Here is an 8,433-nt window from a genome sequence, read left to right as displayed (position 1 = left end):
ACTACTATGACTACACTATATAACTCTATATAAAAATGAAGAGCTCAAAATAATGAGAACATATTTTTTTGTTTGTTTAAAAGAAAGAAATACCCTCAAAAACATTTCTATACCTTTAGAATAATTCTTGGTATTGCTGTGTTGTCAAGAACTTTCTAAATAACCAAAAAATGTTTAAAAGTAATAAAAGTTTAGATTAAAATATTTGAAACTGAAATAATCTTTTGTAGAACTGATAACAGGGTCAAAGATATTACATTGTATAGGAAAAAAAGACCAAGGATAAGGACAATTCTAAAGCCATCACAAACACACACAACACACACACACATTAATAATATTTAAAAAAGGCCTAATTGAGATTTCAAGGAAACCCTAACAAACCATGATGCAGAGCAGTGTAAGCATTACTGCAAAAGTCAGCCTAACAGTTAATAGTCTAAAATCCAATGAATGTAAAGATAGCAGTACTGCAACAGTGCAAAAGTATTAAAAAATGATTTCCTAGAAGCTGTGTTTTATAATTTAACTATGTTCAAGTATGTGGAATTCACTGCATATATTTGAAACACACATTGACAAAATGAAAGATGGTGAAAATGCTGTAGATTCATAAACATTCATTTGCATTTTTTAATAATGTAACAGAAAAATAGATGTATAAGATTTGAGAGACTACAAAACAATGTGCTAGCTGAAATGTTCCAAAATAAGGATAGGGTTTGCTTGAAAATAATATTCAGCAAGGTTATGATTCTATTAAAGTATTGAAGCAGTAAAAATTTGCTTCACAGACTAACCATTACATAGAAAGCAGTCATAAAACTGAAAGAACCTTTGCATCCAGCACAGAATCTCAAATGTTGGTAACAACAGTTATCAAAAGGCAAAGTGATGTCCCTTTATCTCAGACATGAATGCGAGCTACCCTAAAACAGAAATGAAAGTAGCTGTGCACAGTGTACAAAGGGTTCTTTCAATTGCCAAGATCTGCAAATGCTGATTTTACTAGAAAGTCACACTGTGAAATTATTCTAATTTTCTGAGCCAATCACACACTGACTTGACTTCATTATGTGTGTTTATTGTGTGTCTATTACATAGTGTACTACTCAAAAAACATTTTGAAATCTGTTTTCATCAGAAGCATATTAACCTTTGTGATATGTTTAAACTTTCATGGCACCAAGCCTCCGAGAGTTCAAGAAGCATTTCTACAATGTTCCCAGACAGATAGTTGGATGTTTGGGTGGTCCTGTATGGAGCCAGGAGTTGACTTAGTGATCCTTGTAGGTCCCTTCCAACTCAGGATATTGTATTATTCTATGATTCCGTGAAACATCTTTCCAACAAAATGCTTCTAATTTAAAGGTGAGTGTAAACAAGATGCCTTCAGAATGAGAATAAAAATGTCAGGTAATCTTTCTTGTAAACAAGTTTTTTTTATTTATTTATTTATTAAGAAAACACAAATAAATGCAGGGATTTGTTGAAGTATATAAAACATAAGACTTCGTTTCCTTCCTAGTAGAAATGCTTTCCCAACAATTCAGCAGGAGGCTTTTTTTTTTTTTTTTTTTTTTTTTTTTTTTTTTTTAATTAGTCTGGTTTGTAACTGAAACACTGACTTCCACTGAAATCTTGAAGGGACTGACTTTTAAAGAAACTAACTCAATCACATCTATAATAGGGTTTTAATTAAAACAAAGAGACCCATAGCAGATGCACTCACTTCCTGCCTTAAACTGTGATTCACTTACATTCGTCATTTGCATTTCTTATTTTTGATATGGAACTTGCAAACCGTTATGCACATTTTCTGAAACTCAAATACAATTTTAAATACAATTTTAAAATTGATGTCTATATTCCATTATACCCTATATACAAGGTACTGCAACCATGGCTTAAGAAGGCATGTTCCAAGGAAAGCAGAAGAATGAGAATACAAAGAAAAGATTTTGAACATACCACCATTTAATAAGAAATGTGTAAAGGAATCCTTGCAAAATCAAGTCAGAAAAAGACTCTATGTGTAAAAGAAAGTCTTATTCTGTTTTTACATTTTAGTTGCAACTTCTTTAGAAATGGAGGAGGAGAAGGAATTAACATGAAAAATTATTTGATATTTGATATTGGCACATTTTAGCTTTTAAGAAATAGGCTTAAGTGTAACAGTGATATAAACAATAAACTGATCATGTCAGACAAATGTTGGCCCTGAATAATAAAATAGGAAGAGTCCTATCAATAAAATAATACAATGGCATCTATATTGCATGTTAAGTTGCAGGAGTAGCAATCAACACATATTGATGTGGTATTTTTTGCTTTTTATCTAAAATACATGGCAGCTTTCCTTTCTCTTGGATCGTTCTGATGAATACATTTGCTATCTGTAAGAATAAGAGCAGAAGAAAAGAAAAACAAAACAATGTTTCTACAGGTATCTTTCATATCATACTTGGGAACTCTTCAATGTATCAGTATTAGCATCAGTCAAAATGACACAAGGAAGATTAAAGAAGCACACTGAGAAAATATAGATGGTGTCTTCAGATACACTTTCCTGAAATTCAAAACATTCAGCAATAATTCAATGCTAACTATAGCTGATGTGACTATTTATTTCCTAGATATTGCTCATTAACTCATGTCAAACTTTTGAATTCCTGAGACAAACAGCCAAATAGCTTCTAATTCACTCAAGAAACACCCAATTGTACTGCAAAACCTTCTTGCAATTAAGAATTATAAAAGAAATGTCATAATCTTCTGCAATTTAAGAATTTCTTTAAGTCTTACATATTCGTATTTATGAAATAGCAGAGCTATTAAAAATATTTTTGATTATCTAATCTACAAGAACAACAACAATAAAATAATAAAACTAATGTGCTTAGAACTGAAGTAAAAACAAAACAAAACAAAAATAACATTTAATACAGAGTTTCTTAATTAGACTGAGTTCAGGACATCTACACTAAAGCTGAAGTCAATACAATATATTAAAACGTTTCAGGCTGAATTCCAAAAAAAAGACTGAGAAATTTGCAGTAACTACTGCTTTCTGTCAATGTATCTTTAAGATCAAATGTAATAATTATTAGATTCTGAGTATAGAAATATCTTGGTCAAACTTTATTTTCAAGTGACAAAAATGATTGTTCAGTCCATAGGGAGCAAGAAAATCTGATGTAGTAGGCAGATTGAGTACAGAGAGACAGAAAGGTAACAAGGTCAGATAATCCAAGGCCAAGTTTGAATGACGTCTGTAAATGCTGTACTAGGGTCAGAGGAGAAGTCTACTTGAGATTAATATCTTATTAAGTATCCTAAATGTTAGAGGTAATCACCAACATGGCTGTGCCTTGTTATTGCTGTTATTAATGGTGTCATCTATCTGTCACCTGCTATGCTAGATGAGGGTCATAAGTAGTGTAGTTATAGTGACCCTAGTTTGATTCTGAAAGAGTCTGAATGGTTTCCAGTATATTCAGTCACCCTTTCTAGTTCCTCGTGTTGTCCTTTCTACTTTTTTTCTACTTTTTTTTTTTTTTTTTATTTTTTCACTTGAAATCTTATTACTGAGTTTGTCTTAAGAAACAATTTTACTTCACAATTAGCTCACATTAAGTAAACTGAGTTATGGAAGAGTGAGTGAGGTAAATGAGCTATGATAGAACCTCACCAAGTTTATGACTTAAGTGAATTTTATCTTATCAAGACAAAAGACATTGAAGAACATAAACAAGAAAGCCAAATTAAATGATATATAATGGACTGGGTTCCTTACTTAAATGTATACATCCATAGCGTAGATGTCTGAATTCAGATCAGTACTCACCTATCCCAGACCTAATTTACTACAATAGCCCTCTTAGTTCTCAGTGATCTCTGCTTATAGTCTGCTTAGTAACTTAGTTATGGACCTGACTAAGCTATCTTTTGTCTATACACAGGCCTATATTGTTTAGAGCTGAGCATCTACCATCAGCAAGCAGCAGCATCTTGATTCAGTGGCTGCAGCACCAAGTATTTTCTAGGAAAAGAGTACCTAGGCAGACGTTTTTGCAGAACAGTACATTGCTACAAGAAAAACATCTACAGTGTTCTGGGTTAGGAAGCCACAAATGAGAAGTCTGAAGAGACTCCCTCTCTTCAAAGTTTTGACAGACTATCTAGGGTGAAAGGAAACAAACATACTGTAATAGCATCTCTAACACCTACTGTGAGTAGTATCCACTGTGTGGTGCACTGAAATACATCCAGAAACTGCTAAGAAATGTATTTGATTTCAACCTGAACTGAATAATCCTAATTTTCTTTCTATGGTTCTGCTTTTAGTACTATAGCAGTAGCTGTATTAAAGCTACTCACCTAAAGGAGTAGCTCTGGTCATCTGACATTCAGGTGTTCATTGTTTAAGCGCCCTTTCTTGTTAGGTCCAACTAAGATTTTATTTGAATATGTTTTCTTCAAACTAGGATAATGCTGATAGCACCAGAATGTATCTCCCCTGTGTTCTATTAATGGTAGGATAAATAATAAAGAATGAAATATTCATTTAGAAAACAAAGGTTGAAACAAACAAACAAACAAACAAAACCACCATGGAATATCCCAAAGGTTAAAGAATTCCTCAAAGAATGTTAAGACCATGGTTCAAATTTCATCTCAACAACGCATATTTCATCACAGACCTATATCACTGAAAACAGTTTACAAAACAGGACAGATGGTGTAGTGAATACTTTTAAAACCTTTTTTTAAATCATTCAAAACAATTCTAAACAGTGGCTTCCTAATTTAAAGCAAATCGATTGTCCCATCCTCACTGTGTTGCCCTGTCTTTGCCAAAAAACAAACAAACAAAAAAAAACAATCAAAAAAAAAAACCACCAAACATCTCTTGTTCAATTTTCTGCAAGCTTTGATTTCAAGCAATACAGAGTTTGCAATGTTAAATCACTTAAGCTGAAAAATTCCTAGAAGTGAAGAGAAAATATTGTTTTGAAAATAGTAAATCATATAAAGTATATATGGTTGTGTTTTTTTTTTTTTTTTTTTTTAATGTGGACTAATGCATGAATCAAGGAATGAAAATACTTTTAATTTAATCCTTTGTGAATTTCACCTTTCATCATTATAAATCATCCACCTTCAGTCATCAATAAAATTATATTTTTAAAGATTTGTTACAAGATAGGCAGTTCACATGGAGTTCATAATTGCATAATTGGTCATTATATTTTGTATTTTTTTATTTAACCCAGTGTTTCTGTATTCATATATATCACCTAGTTATTGAAAACAAAACAAAATAAAACAAAAGAAGATAAAGCAAACTGCGACATTAATATTATTTAAAATGTCTGTATTGCATACAGTATTATTCTGAATACTATATTTCTAGCTGCTCTATTACAGCCACCTCAGACAAATGAGCTGGCAACACATGATGGTGTTAGTGTAGTCAGGCACTTAGCAACACTGACATCAGATGCTGGCATCCTTTGTTTCTCAGCAGCATTTAATCCAGAATGAACTAGAAGCTAAAACTCAGAAATAAACATCTCAGTTTGTGCAGTAAGATTTTGGTGCAACTGCTGAGAAAGTATTTGTCTCGACTTTCTTAACTTCTAATTACTTATTGGAAAATGTATGATACTCCAGTGTTGTTGCATATTTGTTTGCTTGTTTATTTTAATTGCTTGCCAGGTAAACCACAGATTTCCCATCCTGTTAGACCAGTAGCAATCTGGAAGAGTATGTACATCAGTGTAACATTCAAAAACATAATTTTCTCTGAAGAATAGGAGAATAGAAGGAACACCATAAAGAAAGAAAACTAACCACCAAAAACAATCATTAAAAAAATTGCCAACCCCCAGGAATGGGCCCAAAAGAGGAATAAAATAATAATTTAATATTATTTATATTTTATTTAATTATATTATATTTATATTGTATATATTATATTAAATTAATAATAATGAAATTATAATAAAATAATGGACCGAGTCTCACTTCAAAGTTGATCCACATCACTCAGTGTATAGTGCTACAAACTTTAGTTACGTTGTCAAATCACAGAGTTAACCTGATTTTTCAGTGAAGCTTCAGCATGTTTAAAGAGGAAATGAAATAAATAAAAAAAAAAAAAAAAGAGAGAATTAAGCAAAGAAGGAAGGAATCCAAGAAGGAAACAAGAAAACAAGAAAACAAGAAAACAAGGAAGGAAGGAAGGAAGGAAGGAAGGAAGGAAGGAAGGAAGGAAGGAAGGAAGGAAGGAAGGAAGGAAGGAAGGAAGGAAGGAAGGAAGGAAGGAAGGAAGGAAGGAAGGAAGGAAGGAAGGAAGGAAGGAAGGAAGGAAGGAGGACATGCAGCACAGAAAGTTTCTCAAAGAGAGGAACTCCATCTTGAGTAAAAATCAGGCCTCTCATTGAGACATAAGAGGGAGTAGGACACCAGAACTTAGGTAAAGAACAGGTGTTTTTAGTTTCAGTTTTCTTCCTGAAATAATCAATAGATAATATTTCTTGTTTTGACATAAGTTTATTCCTCAAGTCAATTCTTCCTTTCTCAGGCTGTAAATTGGTCCTCTCTTCCTTGTGTGGTTCTTATCAATGGAGTTGCATCTTCAGAATGCGTTCCATTTGAAGTATTCAGTCACACTTCAAAGATTCTTGTTCTCAGGTAGGGCTTCAAGCTGGCTTTTGTCTGTGTTTTAGCAGCCATTTTATGTCAGAACTTTCTTATTACATTCAGATTACCTTCATTACTGATCCCATCAAGCTCCCAGGGGAATATTAGCTTTTCAGTCTAGTTGCTAATATTCACCTGCATGTGAAAGCACCTTCCTGGTTTTGCCTGTTATATTTCAGGTACGTATCACAGCAGTGCATGAAATTATCTTTTCAGTCTGTAAACAAATGAGGTCAAGATAAAGGGTAGGTAGAAGTAACTTGAACATCTAAAACAGACAATGGAAACTCGAACATTTAACAAGAGAAAACCACACGATTCTCTCCAAGAAAACTTGAAAAAACACTGTGGTTACTTTAAATGTCTGTTTACAGACAGTTACTGAACACAGTGAATCACTTCCTGGAAACACTTTTTTCTTAAGTGCTTTAAGGGAATGTAAGATGACTGAGATGTACATGAGTATTTTGTATACAAAAGTAGAGATCTGTGCCACCTGAAGTATATTGGACAATTAATGCTCATGATTAAGTAATTGTTCTTCAATTATTTTTCATAATTTATTTCTTGGTGAATTCAGAACTCGGCAAAACCAAAATCAGATAGTTGTAATTCTTATACAATAAAAATAAAAAAAATAAAGCACCGTGTGAAAGAAATATGAGAATTATTCAAGTACTTAAGAGTATCTCTCTACCACAATCATGTTAATCATCTTAAAATAATTTAACTGTTACAATCAAGTAGTTAACAGAAGTAATTTTCAATAGCAGATTTCTTTTTAAAGATCCTTAGATGCCATAGCATGAAGCGTCAGCCTCAATAGTTCCATGGAGTAGACCTGTGCGGTGCCTGGAGTTGGATTTCATGATCCTTATGGGTCCCTTACAACTCAGGGTATTCTATGATTCTATGATAGTTCAAGAAATCAGTTACTATAAAGGGAACATGTTACTTTCAGTCAAGACATATCTGTAAAGAAATGTTTCCTAATACCCAATCTGAACAAGGTCAGTGAAGAAGAAGGGGGAGGAGGTGCTCTGAGCGCTGGAGCAGAAGTTTCCCCAAGGCCAGTGGAGAGGCCGCTGGTGGAGCAGGCTGTCCCTCTGGAGACCATGTGTCCCAAGGCTGAGAAGATCTCCACACTGCAGCCCATGAAGGAGACCACAGTGAAGCAGGTGGGTCTGGCCTGCAGGAGGCTGTGGCCCATGGAGAGCCCTCAGAGAAGCAAACTCCAGACTGGAGCTGCAGCCCATGGAGAGGAGCCCACACAGGAGCAGGTGACCTGGCAGGAGCTGCTGCTGGGGAGGACCCATGTTGGATTATTTGGCTCCTGAAGGATGGACCCTGTGGTATGGGTACATGTTGGAGCAGTTTTGAAGAGCTGCTGCCTGTGGAAAGCCCACGCAGGATGAGTTCAGGAAGGATGGCATCTCATGGGAGGGACCCTATGTTGGACCAGGGGAAGAGAGTGACTGTGAAGGAATGGCAGAGTTGAAGTGTTAGAGACTGACCACAGCCCCCATTCCCTGTTCCCCTGTGCTGCTCAAGGGGAGGAGGTGGAAGAGAGTGGATGGGGGGTGGGGAGGGGAAGAAGGTGTTTTTGATTTATTTTCTTTATTTCTCACTTCTCTGGCTTGCTAGTAATAGGCAATAAATTTCCCTAATCTCCCTATGCTGAGTCTGTTTTTCCTCTGATGATAATTGTTGAGTGATCCCCATGTC

This window comes from Aythya ferina (genome assembly GCF_964211825.1).
Source record: "Aythya ferina genome assembly, chromosome: 1".
In the NCBI taxonomy this organism is placed as follows: domain Eukaryota; kingdom Metazoa; phylum Chordata; class Aves; order Anseriformes; family Anatidae; genus Aythya; species Aythya ferina.
Note: the sequence above shows the minus strand (reverse complement) of the source record.